At 40.4% G+C, this 19,045-nt stretch overlaps 1 protein-coding gene across 4 annotated transcripts in view; it reads right to left on the bottom strand.

Moving 5' to 3' along the window:
* Window positions 1-19,001, bottom strand: part of ZMYM6 (zinc finger MYM-type containing 6) — a 60,746-nt gene extending 41,745 nt beyond the window's left edge. For 2 of the 4 annotated variants that reach the window (XM_047868998.1, XM_047869005.1), the window contains exons 1-3: window positions 18,859-19,001; window positions 11,858-11,960; window positions 4,666-4,819 (exon numbers count right to left, since the gene is read on the bottom strand). The gene's annotated coding sequence lies outside the window, so the exon portion shown is untranslated. Of the gene's footprint in view, window positions 1-82; window positions 275-4,665; window positions 4,820-11,857; window positions 11,961-18,411; window positions 18,571-18,858 lie in introns of those variants that run through there. The other 2 variants (XM_047868999.1, XM_047868997.1) reach the window with 2 other exon arrangements.
* Between the last annotated feature and the right edge of the window lie 44 nt (window positions 19,002-19,045).

Here is a 19,045-nt window from a genome sequence, read left to right as displayed (position 1 = left end):
CCACCCGGTGCCCGCCTCGTCACGTGGCGCGCCCGCCGCCCCGCCCCGCGCAGCCCTGGCCGCCGCCACCCGCCGCGCTCACCTTCTGGCCACCTCCCGGCTCCCGGGGAGTACCGGGGTGGGTAAGGCCGCCTGGGACCCAACGGCTTGCGCCCAAAGACCAGGATGATTTCCTCTTACTGAAATTCTTCCGCCTGATCCATCACAACACAACACCCAGCCAACCGTGCGTGCGCAGCCCTGGTCTCCGCCCCCCCACCCCCGTTTCCCGTCATGCCCCGGACCTGAGCCGAGTGGGTCTTCCCAGGATTCCCCTTTGCTCAATTATGGTTGACTTCTTAAAGAGACCAAGACCCAAGCGTGAGAAGGTAGAAGTAAGAGTTTGGGGCAGGAAGTTGGGGGCATTAGAAACCCTGCACTATTCTTTAATGCCGGTTTCCAGAAAGATGGCCTGTTAAGAGAATATAAAAATAAATAATGGCTGACATTTATTAAGCCAAGTGCTTGCTAAACACTTGTACGGCATCATTCCACTTAATCCTCACCACACCTGCAAGAGGTATAAATTTTTATCTGGGAGATGTAAGTGAATAGATTAATTAACTTGCTCGAAGCCAAGTGGTATTTTCCATTCAAAATTGTTTTTTGATTTGTGACTGCTGTATAGTATTCCATTTTATGAACATGCTACAATTTATCTACTATCTATGTACATTTGAGATGTTTCCAGTTCTTCCTTATTAGGAATGTTGCTGCTGTGAACATTCCTGTTTTTTGTTGCAAGTTTGCTAGGTTTATGCCTAGCAGTGAACTTGCTTGTTACATACACATAAAACTTTAATGGAGAGTTACAGTTGCCCCACATCCTTGCCAATAGCTACTATTGTACATCTTTTTAATTTTAACCATTTTTGTGGGGGTATAGTGGTATCTCTTTGTGGTATTTTATTTTTATTATATTTTATTTTTAAATCATCTTTACACCCAACATAGGGCTCAAACTCACAAACCCGAGATCAAGAGTCACTGTCTCCGCCAACTGAACCAGCCAGGAGCCCCTCATTGTAGTTTTAATTTGGATTTCTCAGCTTTCTAATGAGGTTGAGCCCTCTTTTGGATATCTGGATATCCTCTTTTATGAAGTGCCTGTTCAAGACTCTTACCCATTTTTGTATTGGATTGTATGCCATTTTATCATGGGTATATATTCTCAATGAGTCCTTTCTTGAAAATATGTATTGCAAATTATCTTCTCCTAGATATTAGTTAAGAGGAGGTCATATTGGCATAGGGTGGACCCTTAATCCAACATGATTTGTGTCCTTATAAGAAGAAGAGACATAGAGACAGACATTTGAGGAAAGAACAACAGGTGACAATTGAGGCAGAGACTGAAGTACTGCAGCTGCAAGCTGAGGAATGTCAAGGATTAAAGGTAAACACCAGAAGCTAGAAGAGACAAGGAAGGATTCTCCCATACAGATTTCAGAAGGAACAAGGCTCTGCTGATACCTTGATTTTGGACTTCAAGTCTCCAAACTGTAAGACAATAAATTTATGTTTGTAGCACTTTCTTACAGCAGGCCTGGAAACTAAGATATGGTTGAATCTTCCAACCCGTGAAAATAGTATATCTCCCCATTTATTTCTGTAATTTCTCCTAATAATATTTTATAGTTTTTAAGTATAGAGATCACACATCTTTTTTAGATTTATTCTAGACCTTTGATATTTTATGGTATTTTAAATGGTAAAATTTCATTTCTTAATTGTTTTTATCTCCAGTGTAAGTATAGAAATACAATTGTTTTTTGTATGTTGGTTTTGAAGCCAGCACCTTTGCTGATTTCATTTATTAATTCTAATAGTTTATACATATTTCAAATTTTTTTTCTGTTTCTAACTATGTAGAAAATAATAACAAATTTATTTCCTCCATTCTAAGCATATAATTTTTATCTCACTTTCTTGCCTTATGGAAATGGTAATATTGGACATCTGCATCTTTTTCCTGCTATGTTGTTTTCAATATAAAGTCATTAAATATTAATTTTGCTTTAGAATTTTTGCATTTACCTGTGGGGCATTAAATATGGCAAATTTTTTGAAACTTCTTTCATCAAGAGAGGGAGTCTGTGTCCCTGCCCCTTGTTTTGTAGTTGGCTTTGTGAATTATTTTGACTGACAGAATGTGACAGAAGTGATATCATGTGAATTCCCAAGTGTAGGTCTCAATATCTTTGCAGCTTCTGCTTTCACTTTCTTGGAACATTCTCACCACATGTCAAGGTTAGATGGGTTAAACTACTGAATGATGAAAAATCATGTGCAGAGAGTAGCCCCATAGCCAGCACTAATGCCACATAATGTGAGTGGAACCACTTTAGATCCTCCAGGTTGATAGATGACTACAGCCGCATGAGTGAGCCCAGGCAAAATAAGCAAAAGAATTACCCAGCTAAACCCAGATTTTTGATGACGATGATGATAATGTATTTATTTATCATGAATGAATAAATGGTTCTTATTATAAGCCAGTTAGTTTGGGGTGCTTTGTTATTTAGCAACAGGTAACTGTTACAGAATTGATATCTAGAAACGGAGTACTGCTATAATTAAAATCTAAAACATGACATTGACTTTGGGACCAGGCAGCCAGCAGAAGTCTGGAAAGATAGCAAGGAGTCTGTTAGTGGAGGCTGGAAGAGCACTGAGGAAATTGTTATTGGAGGCTAGAGAAACAGTAACCAGTGTAATGCAGCAGCAAAATGTTTTGCAGCACTGCCACCTGTAATAACATGGAAGATAGAAAATGTAGTTAGTGAACTTGTGGATCTGGTTAGGAGATTTCCAGGCAGAATATTAGAAGTGCCTATTGATTTATTTTAGTTACCTGTGATAAGATTTTGCAAAAGATAAGCTAAAAAAGGAACTTTTGTTTTCAAGCAGAAATTAGACAAAATATGAAGGGCCCAGGACAGTCTCTCCAGCTAACAAAATATCATCAAAATAAGAAACAACCTCAGAGAAGAAAAATCACATATAGGATATTGTAGGTAAATGTGGCCTCAAAGTCAAGATCAACTCAAGAGTGCCGCTGTAAGACAATGCCTCACAGACCCTCTCATCTAGACAGAAGGGCTTCTAAGAAACACAGGGCGTTGTCCAATAACAATCTGACACAACCAGATAGAGTTTTGTCTCAGAAAAATGGATGTGATTTGGGGGGCACAGAGTGAATCCAGTAAGATCCACAAAGGTTTTTGTTTTTGTTTTGTTTTAGAGAGAGAGAGAGCGAGAAGGGGAGAGGGGCAGAGGGAGAAGGAGAGGGAGAGAGAGACTCTTAAGCAGGCTACACGCTCAGTGAGGAACTCAACACAGGGCTCGATCCCACCACCCTGGGATCATGACCTGAGCCAAAATCAATAGTCAGACACTCAACTGACTGAATCACCCAGGCACCCCAAGATTTTATTTTTAAGTAATCTCTACACCTTATGTGGGGCTTGAACTCACAACCCTGAGACCAAGAGTTGCAAGCTTCACTGACTGGGCCAGCCAGGCATCCCTCTTCTTCCTTTCTGAATAGGAGCATTCATTGGAGTCATTATGTTTCTGTATCATCAGGTGTATTGAGTATGTGGGCAGCAGGGAGCAGGGGGAACAGATAACTTGTCTTTTTAGTTCACAGAGTTGCACCTGAGCAGATGCACCCAGTGAACTAAAGGAGTTTCTTCTTCATAGACCTGATTTAGATGGTGAGATCATGGACTTTGATCCACTGCCATAATGGCTTGAGACTTTTGGTTGAGGATGTGAGTGTATTTTCGTTGGGAGGGGACATGAATTGTTATGTCCAGAAGGCAAACTGTGAGAGATTGTTTCCAAAGATGGCCACCAACAATTCCTCCTATCTCTGTATGTGTAATGAGGTTTCTCCTACCATGAGGTGGATTCAGTTTCCTTGCCACTTGAATCTAGCTGGCCTGTCAACTTATTTTGACCAATAAGTTGCAGGGGAGTGACAGTGTGAAGTTACAGGTGTAGGCATTAAGAGAACTGGCAGCTTCTGCCTTTGCCCTCTTGGAGCCACCAGCATGTAAACAGGTTTGGCCACCCTGCTAGAGAGACCAGGTACAGAAGGAGAGAAGTCCCTGAGCTTGCCTGCCAAGGTCCCAGGGATGTGGGTGAAGTTATCTTGGGCATTCCAGCCAAATTCCTAACTGAAAGCATCCACATCCTATGGGACAGAAGAACTCCCCAGCTGAACCCAACCAATCACAGAACCATGAGATAAAACAAATTGTTGCTTTAAGCCACAAAGTATGGGGGTGGTTTGCTACATAACAATGGATAACTGACAAACTAAAACAGTTTACATCTTTTAGTTGGATGTTTATCAGGAATTCCCCTTAGTATGTATGTTCTGTTTCAAGAATCCTTACTGTATACTTCTATTTCAAGTTCCCATTTACATTATTGTGACCTGTTTAAAGTACAGATTTATTGTTTATCGCTCTTTCTTTTCTTCTCCCTTTCCTCTACCTTGAAAACTAGTTACAGTATTTTATTTTCCTCAGATACAGTTATGGATGATACATATTTTTGAATCACTATGTGTTAAAGAGTATATTTGTATAACAAAGAAACCCCAAAATGCAATACCTCAAATAAACTGAAGTTTATCTTTCTCTCACATCACTGTTCAAGGCATGTGTTCCAGGTCATTAGCAGTTGTGTTCCTACATCATCATTTATGAACACAGGATTCTCCCATCTTGTTTCTCCATCCTTGAAACTGGTTCACAGACACATCTTCCTGAGGGTGTGAAGGAGGCACACATGGGTCTTATGTTGCTGGGCTCAGAAATGACACATAACAATCTGAGTACATTCTCTTAGAGACTCTTTTGTCCACATAGCCATGTATAACTGCATTGAGGGGGGTAGAGGGGAGGTGCAAGGAGAGAATAGTGTCATGTTCCCAGCTACAATGATAACCCCACAGTAAAAACGACGTATTTGTTACCAAATTAAAACAAAAATCACTGGGAAGTGACAGGCAGCTCTCCAGTTCGTGAGTGTAGTGCAGACGTGTGAGTAATAAGTAAGAAAATCCTATGTGAAACATGAAAAAGAACATTTACTTACAAAGGAAAGAGAATTAGACCAGCTTTGGACTTCTCATCTGCAATACTATGACAGAAACTAAAATCTAGGAATGTTATACATGTCCAAGACATTTGTCATGGCCAATTAATGACATTTCTGGAAGTACTGGACAAGGTATGGTGTAGATTGCTAACTTTCCAGTAAATTTCAGTCTTCCTTTTCTTTATGATCAGTTCTATCCATCATAGGCAGACCAAGCCTTCTCCACCTCTCCCCTTCTCAGGACTGCCTGGCCAGTCCCAAGAGGAGGAAGTCCCATAGCTTACCTGGGCCTGGGGGTAGTGGAGGAAATGTGTATAAATGTGGGTTGATGAATGTTTATTTAGTGATGAAGTTAGGTTTTAACATGCTTATCGGTGAAGAACATATGAAGATAGGGTGCCTGGGTGGCTCAATTGGTTAAGCTGCTGACTCTTGATCCCCCTCTTGAAATAAATAAACTTAAAAAAAAAGTTAAAAAAAAAAAAGAATATATGAAGATAAACATTCATAGCAACATCTATATACAGGCAGGAGTTTATGTAAGTTGTATGTGATTTAAATTACTGTAAATATGGGTGTGCATGTATAAGAAAGCAATAGGAGTTGGGGTTCATTAGGCTGTGACATTATTCCAAGTGGCCTCCAGGCAACCTTGACCATGCCTAGACAGACAGGCAGCTTTTGGAGTGCTGTACCTCTCTGGGACCAGCCCTATGTCCTACCACGATCTCAAAGTTCAGAGATGGAAGGCCCTTTAGTGGTTATATGGTCTGAGGCTTGTGCAGTGTTTGAATCCTTGCTGCAGCACTGCAAAGGCGATCTTCAGTCTCTGTTTGCACACCTTTCAAGACAGGGAGTTAACTCCCCCCTAGCAACTCCTTTCACAGTGGACAGCCCTGCCTTCAGGAAGGTTCTGATCATAAACCCTGACTAGGCCCTAGGAAGGCATTCTCCTTCTCCCTCTTCTGTCCTCATTCCCACTTACATAATTCAGCTCCTGGGTACTTCCTTTCCTTTTCTCAATCACCATGACTAAAGCTATCAATTATTATTGAGCCAGAGCTGGTGCTAAGCACTAGAGACATAGAAATGGATGAGTTAAATTTTATCTTTTAAAAAAATGTTTATTTATTTTAAGAGGGAGAAAGAGCATGAGCAGGGGAGGAGCAGAGACAGAGGGTGAGAGAGAATCCCAAGCAGGCTCCGCACTGTTAGTGCAGAGCCTGACACCAGGCTTGATCCCATGAACTGCGAGATCATGACCTGAACTAAAATACAGAGTTGGATGCTTAGGGGTGCCTGGGTGGCTCAGTCGGTTAAGTGAGCAAATGAACACTCTCTCATGCTCTCTCTCTGTCTCCAAAAAAAAAAAAAAAAAAAAGGAATTAGGAGTGATTAACCAGGTCGAGGAGGAAGAGAGGTGGCTTTCAGGAAAGACTCCCTGGAGGAAGGAAGAAACATCTGAGCTGAATTAGAGGCAGAGTCAGGGTGAGGAAGCCTGCAGTCAGTGCTGCCTCCTCTACCACCTCTCCAACTGTGTCCCTAGCTCCTCACTGCCTTTTCTCCTGTTAAGCCTGGAAATCCAGAGAGGAGAGAAACAGGCTTAGACATCTCCAAGGCTGGGGTCAGTATCTCACAGAGTTACAGGCAGAGCCAAGGTGGGAGGTGCCACCACGTGAATGCAGCAGCACGCCAAGTACCCTGTGAGGCCCAGCCCTGTGTCTGACTCCCCTCTGGGAGAGGCTCAGAAGGAGGGCACAGGCCCTCCAGCCCACACAGAGAGCTTTACAGGACAGTGTGCTAACCCAGGAGGCAGCCCTAAGCTCTGGTTCTGGTGAGGGTCTACATCCCTGGACCAGAGAATAGGAAAGGCCATGGTCCTGGCCTGGCTGAGCAGCTCTTGCCCCAAGGGTCCCCGCTATGGGCTTAGGTTCCTAACTACTGCTCTCTGGCAGTTCTGGCAGGCATACGTGTGCCAGCACTCTGGAAGCCAGGGCACATCTTGGACTCTATGGTTACATCAGCTCAGCTCAACCCGTCAGAGATTCTCAGACTAGAGAAAGCTCTGGGGCATTAAGAAAGAAGAAAGAAAGGAAGCAAATGAATTCCTTCTGTACCAGGCACTACACAGGGTGCTTCACACAGATTAATCCTTTGATACTATAAATCTCAATTTTAGCATAGTCATAAGAAAAGACCAAACTGTTAACACTTATCTATGATAGGTAGAATATTAGAGGACTTTGTTTCAGTGTTTTATACAATAATACATTATCAGAAGTAAAATATCTTGGGGTGCCTGGGTGGCTCAGTCAATTAAGTGTCCAACATCAGCTCAGGTCATGATCTCACAGTTCATGGGTTTGAGCCCCGTGTTGGGCTCTGTGCTGACAGCTCAGAGCCTGGAGCCTGCTTCGGATTCTGTCTCCCTCTCTCTGCCCCTCCCCCGTGCGCTCTCTCTCTCTCTCTCAAAAATAAATAAAACGTTAAATATTTTTAAAAATAAAAAAAGAAGTAAAATATCTCTAGCAGCCAAAATATCTATTTTGATAGATAAGATATATATTTTATTTCCCACATTTTATACAAAGGGTCAGTCATTAACAGTGAAGTACTGACTTCTATTTGCTCTGTCATTCTTTGTCAGTTGAGGTAGTGACTTGTCTAAATAGAGAGTTTGAAAGGACAAACTATGCAATTTGGGCTTTTCTTTCTACATGGAAGCAAGTTGTCAACAGGAAACTAGTTTTCCTCGGCTCTTCTCTGCCTTAAGTATCACAGGGGCAGGCCTGCCATGTGGGGAGTCTTTATCCTCCAACCTAGCCTTTTTCCCAGTAATGAAGATGGTGTGTACCTTTATTTACCATTTCCTAAGTCTTATTTCTCAATTGGTTTAGAAGTTAGTGGGGAAGAGGAATACTAATTGTTTGGCCCCCTTGAAACTCCCAAGAGTACACAGAAAGAATGCTGAATCAGGAGATACAAAGTCAAGTTAGTAATCCTAGACATGCCACTTATGAATTGTGCCCTAGAGCAAAACACTTATCATTTAAAACCTCGATTTTTTTTAGCTGATGAAGGAGTCTATGTTCTTTTTTTTTTTTTTTTAAGTTTATTTATTTATTTTGAGAGAGAAAGTACAGGTCAGGGAAGGGCAGAGAGAGAGGGAAACAGAGAATCCCAAGCAGGCTCCGCACCTTCAGCGCAGAGCCCATCTATGTTCTGACTGGTTTTCTAATGTAGTTAATGTACAGTGTTATATTAGTTTCAGGTGTACAATATAGTGAGTCAACAGTTCCATGCTCATCAATTAAGTGTACTCCACCTCCTCTTCTTCTTCTCCTTCCTCTTTTTGAGTAGGCTCCATGGGGTTTGAACTCACAACCCTAATATCAAGAGTCACATGCTTTACCGACTGAGCCACCCAACCACCCCAGGTCTGGTTGTTTTAAGCCAAAAAGGGAAAATATGGTGGCCTTGAGAATGATGAGAAAACATAAGAAAAGGTTTAGACAATGAACAGAACAGAATCCCAAAATCTGTCAGCAAGAATAGCTTGATCCAAGTCACTGATAATTGCTAAAATAAACTTTATGCCAAACAATTGGTCTTTTAGTCTGGGTAAGCTAATTGCTAAGATAAACTCCCAAATTACAGAGGTTCTACAATGTGAACATTTGTTTCTGTCTCACACAATAGTCCAACATGGGTACTCCTGTTCTAGTGGCTTTTCTGGGCAGCTGTCCTCCAGGCATTGTCTCAGGGACCCATAATCTTTACTCTGTGGCTCTATCCTCTTCTATGTCTGGGGAGTCTTCTCCATTCAGCCAATGGTTGGGGAAAGAAAGGGCAAAGATCACATGAGGGAGGTTTATATAGGTCAGGTCTAGATGTTGGCCATTGTTTCTATGTTCTATTGTTCAGAAATCAAGTCACATGCCTGCACCCAACTGCAAGAAAAATTTAGTATATTTGTATGCCCAGGAGGATAAGAAAATGGGGTTTGATGAACATATGAAAGCCTCTCTCACAACATCCCTTGAACAAGATTCAAAGTTCTGAGAATGATCATCTGATTGGCATAGCTTAGGTCACTAAGCTACAGGCCAAATCAGGAAAGAAATACAGAAAGAATCAATCCTTTCTATTCCACTGTGAGAGGAAGCAGACAAGGGAATTGTCTTTACTTACAATGGTGAATTTTCCTAAAAGGGAGATCAGGATGCTTAGAAACAGGGGGAGAGTTGGATGCTAGACAGCCAAAAATGACAAATGTCCAGTATATCTGTAATCTGCCTATGTTACACAAGAAAGTCTCTAAAGGTTTTTTCAGCTTTAATTGTTCATGACTCAGATGCAATAACTAAAACATATATAGATGTCCAAGGATTTCTATTGAGAGCAACAGCCCTCCAATTCCTAAGGGCCTCCCTGACTCTCAGAAGGGCAAATAATTCATAGAACAAGATGATGCCTGTCAATACATGGGAAAGCATTAGTGCTCAATGGAACCATGTAGTCTAAGAAAAGTATGATTAAGTAACATAACATGTTAAAATGGAAAATAGCATTGCAACTTCACGACCTTGTTTGGTTTTTTTTCCAGGTTTGTCACTACTAAAAGACATAGCAGCTCTAATATTTTGACTCCACATTTACTCTCATGTATATCCCTAACACCTAAATTTGATCTTTAGTAGTTTTATCCACCAAAATTATCTGGAATTCATTGCAAAATGGCTGATTATATGGGGCAGGGGAAAAAATAGTATGACTTCAGAACATTCTCTTATGGCAAGAAAGGAGGGATGTTTCAAGGATGTCAGGGGTGGAGCTAAAAGGACAACACTTAGAGATGTACCCAGTGGTGAAGTTGTAATAATTAAATTTAAATTTAAATTTAAATAATTTAATATAAATAATTTAAAATGTCATAATTAGAGAAAATTGGAATAAGTAAAATCTACAAAGGCTATGCATTCATACTAAGACTCAAATGGGAAAAGTAAACAAAAAAATAGCTTTAAGTAAACAAAAAAATTTTAATACAATAAAGGATGAATACAATATATGTTTAATGCTTAGTAATGTGTATGTCTTTGCATGTACAGGTGTGGCTGCACATATATTTTTTTCTTCTGTAAAAGGTATGTTGACTTAAATATATCCACATATAATTTACCTATATCTATGATTTACATATGAACAAGCAGATAAAAATGAACCAAAAGGTAGGAGGAAGGAGTCATCAACACTAGTAATTTTGTAAAATTATCACGACCAGATGGAAGGTGAGTCTGTCAGTTATTCAGCACCACATTTACAAAAAGCAAGTAAAAATAGAGTTCAACAGATATTCTAAGAATGAGAAGGATAAATCAATATTCTATCTTTCAGGAGATAAAACAACAAAATGGCTCTAGTAATTATAATAAGATACTGATAAGAAATGCATAAGTTCCTAAGCAGATCAATGTCATATAATAGCAAGATGGCTATTGGTCATGCAAACCTTAGAGCTTACATAATTTCCAAAATAGACACTAAGTTTCAAAATTTAAAAACCATAAGGAAGACAGAGGATTATAAGTCCTATGGTATTTTAAAACTTTTACTATTACAAAAGGGTTTTAAATAAATGGTCTTAATTACCTTGGACAACAAAACTAGGTCTTATGTCCCAACCAAGAAAGAATTAGTTGATATCACAGATCCTGGAACCTCAACTGATTTAAAATTATATTTCTTTTTCTATTTGATTTGGTAAAATTTCTGAAATCCCAGAAAATAATTAAAATGCTATTACTGAAACCTTAAGAAAATATGAAAGTAAATATAATCTTAAGAGATATAAAAGTGGTACAAAAATAATACAGTAATAGTCAACCCATGGCATTGAATATTCAATCCAGGCCTACCTAATTGATACAAGTGTAGTCGATTTTGTCATCTTTGTGTTTGTGCACAGTTTGCTGATATTTAACGCCTATGAGATATTCAAAAGTATCAACCATATTAAATTTGTAATTCCAGCTTAAATTGTTTCAGAGAATTAATCAAATGTGTATTCTGGTTTAGTGATCAAGAAAAACTATTTCAACATTTTATTTACTAGAAATAGGATTTTGGCAATTGGGCATTAAACAACAAACAAGCTGTGAGTATTCTCCAAGCAAAAAAGCCCCCTGGACATGAAAAATACTGAATCATAAGGCACAAAGTAGATAATGTGTTTTTACTAATACTCCTCAGGAAGAAGGGGAAGTAACAAATGGGAGACTTGAATAAGGGGTTGGTTGAAAGAATTTGGAAAACTGTGGCACATACACTTTCTGAGAGAGACACACAACCAAACAGATAATTAGCCTACAGTGTGGTGATTATTACAGAAGTGATACTTGGACCAAAGAAGAAAGAGAAGTTAACCTAACCTGTGCATCTGTTACTTACCAGGCATAATAGAATATGATGAAATCGGCTAGATGTTTGTAACCAAGTATCATGGAAACCTCACATCAGTTCTAATTCCAAAGATTTTTCATAATGTGGGGAAACCAGATTAAGCCCAAAATGGCCCCATGGCTAGGATCTAGACATATTCTCCAGGCCTACCTAATTGATAGGACAGCCAAGAAGTCTGTTTTCTAAGGGACTTCTAAGAGAGAACTGATGTGAAAGGAAAAAATAAGCCATCGGGACAAACCTGGTGCAGTAATGAAGCCTCAGGGACAGTGGATAGGTGACTGGACAGAATACAGTGTCTGTCACTTGGATTTGATTCAGCCTTGGCTCAAATGGTGTCACGTCTAGGGAAAGGGAAAGACGGGAAGAATGAGTTCTCAAGAAGATACAAAAAGAACAAAACTCAAAACTTGAAACATCAGTTTTTACAAAAATTTCTGACCGATATTAACCCTACTTCAGCACCCCCTCACACACACATTACAGTGCAACACAAAAGTGGAGAGAGATGGTCTCCTCACTTTATTATAGATATCAAAAGATCATATTGCCAGGGAAATGGTGATTACAAACAAATTAGAGGTCTCAAAAATTAGTTAAACAGCTTCCCCAGCTTCTGCCAAGGTTGTAAGTGATAGAGTTAGCATTTGGATCTGAAAATATGTGTGGATCCAATTCCTCCCCCCTCCCCCCTTTCATTTCAATGTGCTCCTCTGTGGTCTCCAGGCTGTGTTTATTTCTAATGATAACTACTTCACTTGCAGCTCTCTAAATCGGAGGATGCTCAGTCTCCTATACCATCTGCCTTTGGATTTTTTTTAAGGTTTTAAAGTAATCTTTACATTGAATATGGGGTTTAAACTCAGAACCCCGAGATCAAGAGTCTCATGCTCCACTGACTGAACCAGCCGAGCACCCCCCATCTGCCTTAGGATTTAAAGTTGGGTCTATATCCCCTATGCCCTCTTCTGCCACGATTTCACCTTTCGCATGGACACTTCTAATACCTTGGTCTCTCAGTTTATTTAGCTTCTCAATTTCAGCAAACTTTTCCCCTTTCTACCTGCGCCTCCCCACTCCAATGACACATCTTGAATCCTTTGCCTAAAATTGCTCCTCCTCGGAAATAATATATTCAGATATCCCACTTTCTGACCACACCCTATTTTTTCTCAATTTCTCCCTCTAAAGCTACCCTTCTATTTTATAAAGACCTCTGGTTCCTCCATCAGTCTACTTTCATTCTATTTATTCACCTTTTGCTGTCTTCTCTTCCTTTTATGTTTTCTACTAGTCACTTGCCGATATCCTCCACTCTCTTCTATGGACCTTATCTCGTTTCTACCTGGAAAAACCCTAAATCAACTTCTCCATGCCCACACCTGTGCTGCTTATTATTGTTGATAAAAGTCATAGAGTCTACCAAACTGGCACAAATATAAATTCTCAGGGTTCTCAGCCTCAACTGGGCTGATGGTATGTCTAGAAATCCTCCCATGGCTCTTTTGTCAGTTTTCTCTTCCATTCTTCACAAAGACTATTCAGTTTCTCCTTTCTCTTCAAATCTCTGACCCAAAACTTCACTCACAGCAGGTGACATAACCTCTTATTCTCATAGAGAAAATACTATACAATCAAATAAGAACTTCCTCAGTTCCTGGCACAAAATGAACAGTTTTCTGCAATTAAACCTACACTCTTTCTCTCCTCCAATTACAAAGGAGAGAGTGTCTCTCCAGCTACTACCTTATCTTTGTCACAGCCACATACCTCTTAGAAGAGCTGACTACACTCGTTTTCACTTCTTCCTATCACAGCCACTCCTCAATCCACTGCTATCTGGCTTCTGCCTTCCACAGAAACCACTCTTGGCAAATTCACTAATGACTTTGTTGCTAAATCCTATGGCTATTTATCAGTCCTTATTTCAGCAGTCAATGGCATTGCTGCTATTGACCTCATCCTCTCTTAAATCCTCTCTTCGCGTGGCTTTGTGATACCATATTCTCCAAGTTCTCCTCATCTGGCCTTAGCCATTTCTTCTTAGTTCCTTTCTTGTGTTCCTATAGCTACACTAATTTGTTAATTATCAGTGTTCCTTAAGGTTTCTGTCTTTGGCCTTTTCACCTCACTCTACCCACAATGAGTGTACTCTCAACCACCCACTTCTGTGGCTATAATCATCAACTCTGTATGGTAACTTGCAAAACTACAACTCTTTCCGAGATATTTCTTCTGAACTGTTTATTCAGCTGCCTATTAAATATTTATCTTTGGGTATTTCATGGTGTTTCAGACTCAACATATCTAAAACTGAACCCATTATTTGCCCCAGTGCCCCACCCTTTCAACAGCTCCCCTCCCCCTCTTGTATTCCCTATCTCTTGGAATAATGCCACCATCCCCTAGGATGTAACAGTGAGAAATAGAAACAAAGATATTCTGAAACAGAAAGGATACATTCACCCATCCATTCATCAAACAAACATGTATCAAGTGACTCCCTACCCAGTATTGTGTTAAGTACTAGGAGATGGGCTGAAAAGAGACAAAGAGGTATAGTTTCAGAAACAGAGAAAGTGCATGTCAGGCAGAGATGCAGAGAAAGACCTACACGGAAAGTTTCATTTCGCGTGTTTGATAACCAGGGGGAGAAAAGTATACATATTTCAAATAGTTGTCCTGAGACAGGATGTTACACTTAATTTGGGTGCTTTTTACATTTTTTCTTCAGCATAAAGAACCTTGATGAAGAGGGAAAAGGGCTGATTAAGGAGACAAACAGAATTGACTCATTCTTATTCTTGTTATTGGCAATTAGCTGTGTACTAACTATCTAGTTAAATCTCATACTACGATTTTGCATCATTCTTTGAAATTTATGGAGCTTTTTTTCCATTATAAAAGTGATACAGGCTATGGTTGGGGGGGGGGAGGATATATAAGAAGCCTTTTGGATGGTATAGAATTCAAAGAATAAAGTTGTGGGATTAATTCTCATTCTTTCTGAACTCCTATTCTTGGACACAAAGCAGAATACTTTTTTTTTAAACATTTATTTTTGAGAGAAAGACAGAAAGACAGAGAGACAGAGCACCAGTGGGGGAAGGGCAGAGAGAGAAGGAGACACAGAATTGGAAGCAGGCTCCAGGCTCTGAGCTGTCAGCACAGAGCCCAAAGCAGGGCTCGAACTTACGAGCTGTGAGATCATGACCTGAGCCGAAGTCAACCGACTGAGCCACCTAGGCACCCCAGAATACTCTTAATATCCAGGTGTTTTCCTAAGGGTTTGATTGCCACTGATTATCGATGAGATCCTGGGGAATTTTAGGACTATGGCTTGACTGCTGTTGGGCCTCTCTCTTAAGCTGTTTATTCAAAAGAGGTAAGTCAAGGAATTAAGTTGGGTTCTGATGCTTCATCCAGAAGTAACAGTGATGATTTTTAGGGCATATTCAGGTATGGAGAAACTAATATTTATTTTCTTCCAAATCTGAAGCCTCACACTGCAACACTGGCAGAAAATTTAATCTCAGTCATTATTGGCATTCTCAAGAAGGCCACCAGAGGTCTGCATAGTTCTGCCCCCCCCCCCCCCCCCCTTGAAGCATCAAGGAAGGTCTGCAACGATTGGCTCAGTAGTCCAGATTGGTTATTGGAGACAGCCACTGCCCCAATCTGCATGTTCTCCACAGGACAAGTGGCTTTGGCACGCGCATCTTCAGCAAGGATAAAACTCCTTATGTTCAGGGTCCAGTCGTCCCCCCATAGCGCTGTTAAAGAACATGGTACACGTTCTTCAAATCACACTATAGACCTTCACCCTCTTCCTAGCCTTCTGAAACCTTTTCTTCCTTGGTTTTCTCTAAGACACTTCCCTGTCTCCTACACACACACACACACACACACACACACACACTCATACATACACATACTCCCTGGATACTCTTGACTTCCAACAGCTTCTGCGTTGGCTCCTACCAAAATCTCTCTGACAAAGATGCAAGGGAGGGAAAGTATACAATACAAATCAATGTCTCAGAAATTAGATAACTGCCTCGTGAACAAGCAATTTGCACACTCAATGGAAATCCTCACCTGGGACCAGGATTCAATCTTTCTTATAGTGTTTTCTTTTCTCAATCCTATTATCAGAAGCAGGGATGTGCACTCAGTGCTCCAGTTCTCCTGAAGCTGTTACACAAAACCTAGGGCTTATCTCTCATTGATATTTTTTACTTGCACGAGTCATTCATTTATGAGAAACAAGAGTCTACACATCTTATAGACCAATTGCTTTATCTTGCTTAGATAAACTTATGTTAACTTAGAAAATAAAACACATTTGTTGACAGCAATTGCTCATGAGTACATTTACTACATAGGACTTTTGACTGCAAGAGATAGAAAACCAAACCAAAGTAGGTTAAGTACAAAGAGAATCTACTGGCTTACATAATTTGTCCAAGAGTTGGACATCACAAATGGATGGACCAGGGAGGGAAGGTGTCAAAATTAGTATTATATGACTTAGACTGGAATCAGAGTCCTCCACCTCTCAGGTACTATGATTAGGTCAGTGATGGTCATTTGATGGTCACCACCTCACTGGGATTTTTTTTCTCCCACCCTATCAAAAAACACACTTCTGTATCCAGTGAAAATATCCTTCAGGAGTGGAGGTAAAATAAAGACATTATTAGAGAAGAAAAACAAAAAGAATTTCTTGGCAACAGTCCTGCTCTAAAAGAATTGCTAAAGGAAGTTCTTCAGACAGGGGAATGATACCTGAAGGAAATGGGAACATCAAGAATCAAAGAACAGAAGTGGTAAATATATGAGTAAACGTAATAGACTATTCTCCTCTGGAGTTGTTTTAAAAATATTTGTTGGTTGGGGTGCCTGGGTGGTTCAGTCAGTTAAGAGTCCTGCTCTTGGTTTTGGCTCAGGTCATGACCTCACAGGTCATGAGTTCAAGCCCCGCATCAGGCTCTGTGCTGTCAGTGCAGAGACTGCTTGGGATTGATTCTCTGTCTCCCCCTCCCTCTCATGCCCCACCCCTGCTCTCACTCTCCGTCTCAAAAATAAATAAATAAATAAAATATTTTCTGGTTGACAGCAAAAATTATTAACACTGGCTGATGGGGTTTAGAATTCTAATACATAAAATGACTATAACAAAAGGGTAGAGAGAGGATAAACAGATTTATTTAGGGATAATATTTCCACATTTTACTTGAAGTGGTAAAATACTAATTCTAAGTGGACTATAAAAAGTTAATTATGATTATTGCAGTCACTAGAGCAACCACTAAAAAAAATTATACAAAGATATATGGTCATAAATAGTTAAAATGGGGGGCGCCTGGGTGGCTCAGTTGGTTAAGCGGCCGACTTCGGCTCAGGTCATGATCTCGGGGTCCGTGAGTTCGAGCCCCACGTCAGGCTCTGTGCTGACAGCTCAGAGCCTGGAGCCTGTTTCACATTCTGTGTCTCCCTCTCTCTGACCCTCCCCCGTTCATGCTCTGTCTCTCTCTGTCTCAAAAATAAATAAACGTTAAAAAAAAATTAAATAGTTAAAATGGAATACTAGAAAATGTTCAAATTAGCCAAAAGAAGGCAAGGAAAGGGAACAGAGAACAAATAATAAAATGATATACATAATTACTAGATATTATATTAGGAACATAAGAATAATTTGGAGAAACTAACTTCAGTTACCAATGTAGTATTCAGAATCACCAAAGGGTCTGAATTTAAGGTTAACTGCAGAGGACATTTAGGGATCATAGCAGCAGGGGTCAGGAGGACCTTTTGACCTAGACATAGACTTTTGATAATATCTCAGGAAGCATGGTCAAAGACAAGATTGCAATAAATTCATCATTCAACTCTATATATCTTTTATAATCCTATTATGATTTTAGGAATAGCACAACTATTCGATACTATACTCTTTTAGGTGTTGAAAATGTTAATTTGTTAAGTAGCATTTAAAATATACCATGAATGGGGCGCCTAGGTGGCTCAGTTGATTAAGAATCCAACTTCAGATCAGGTCATAATCTCAAGGTCCTTGAGTTTGAGCCCTGTATCAGGCTCTGTACTGACATCTCAGAGCCTGGAGCCTGCTTCAGATTTTGTGTCTCCCTTTCTCTCTGCCCCTCCCACTCCCCCACTCACACTCTTTCTCTCTCTCTCTCAAAAATAAACATTTAAAAAGCTTTCAAATAAAATATACCATGAATATATATACAATGGAATATTACTCGGCAATCAAAAAGAATGGAATCTTGCCATTTGCAACAACGTGGATGGAATTAGAATGTCTTATGCTAAGTAAAGTAAGTCAGAGAACGACAAATATATGATTTCACTCATGTGGAACGTAAGAAACAAAACAGATGAACATAGAGAAAGGGAAGGGAAAATAATATAAAAACGGAGAAGCAAACCATAAGAGACTCTGAAATATAGATAACAAACTGAGGAGAGGTGAAGGGTACTTGAGTGCGGGGATGGGCTAAATGGGTGATGGACACTAAGGAGGGCACTTGTTGGGATGAGCACTGTGTGTTATATGTAAGTAATGAATCTCTAAATTCTACTCCTGAAACCATTACTACACTATATGTTAACAAACTTGGGTTTAAATTTTTTAAAATAAAATAAACCATGATTTTTACACACTCATTTGGGATCATCTTAATATACTAAGACCACCCGCAAATGGAAAAAGCCTGAACCCCCTCTATTGCTGCAGGTAATTCCTTTTACTGGTAATTTACTCTGTACCTTGAACTTTTCCAACCTTGTCTTTCCAATCCACATGCAGATGACACAGGCACCCAAGGATGAAGAAATTGGGGATTTACAGAAATTGCTAAGAGACCCATCTTTTGAATCCAGTAAATCTAACTGCCATTCCTGAGTCCATCCGACGCTGCCCCAGCCTCTAAGTGTCCAAATTTGTGGCTATCTAGCATGGCTTCATACGTCAGATCCCAAGGGACTGTAAACGCTCTTCCCGCCTTCTGTTGCTAAGGGGAACTAGATCATTCCCGGCCAGCTGCGCTGCGCATGCTCGGCCGCACAGCTCGGCGGGAAAGGGGCGGGGTCTACCTGACTGTTTCGCGTCAGAGTTAAGTTCCTTAGAGAAGCGTCCTGCGGCGAGCCTCACTGAGGGGAATTAGTAAGCCTCCTTAAGTGGCTGTGTTGTCGGTCTTTATTCCTGCGCCTTACCGGAAAGGGGCTGAGAGTTTCGTCTGTCAGAGGGAGGATGAAGCGTCGGGTCGGGCCGGAGTCCTAAAGATGGTTCCTTGCGTGCGGCTTCCGCCATGTGAGAGTCGGGAACTCGGGTCAGGCCCCTGGTTGTGTTTGTCCTTTTCTTTAACCTTGTCCGCAGAGTCGGGGGATCCTTGTCCAGCAT

Source organism: Prionailurus viverrinus, chromosome C1 (assembly GCF_022837055.1).
Source record: "Prionailurus viverrinus isolate Anna chromosome C1, UM_Priviv_1.0, whole genome shotgun sequence".
NCBI lineage: Eukaryota > Metazoa > Chordata > Mammalia > Carnivora > Felidae > Prionailurus > Prionailurus viverrinus.
This window is presented reverse-complemented; position numbering and strand designations above follow the sequence as displayed.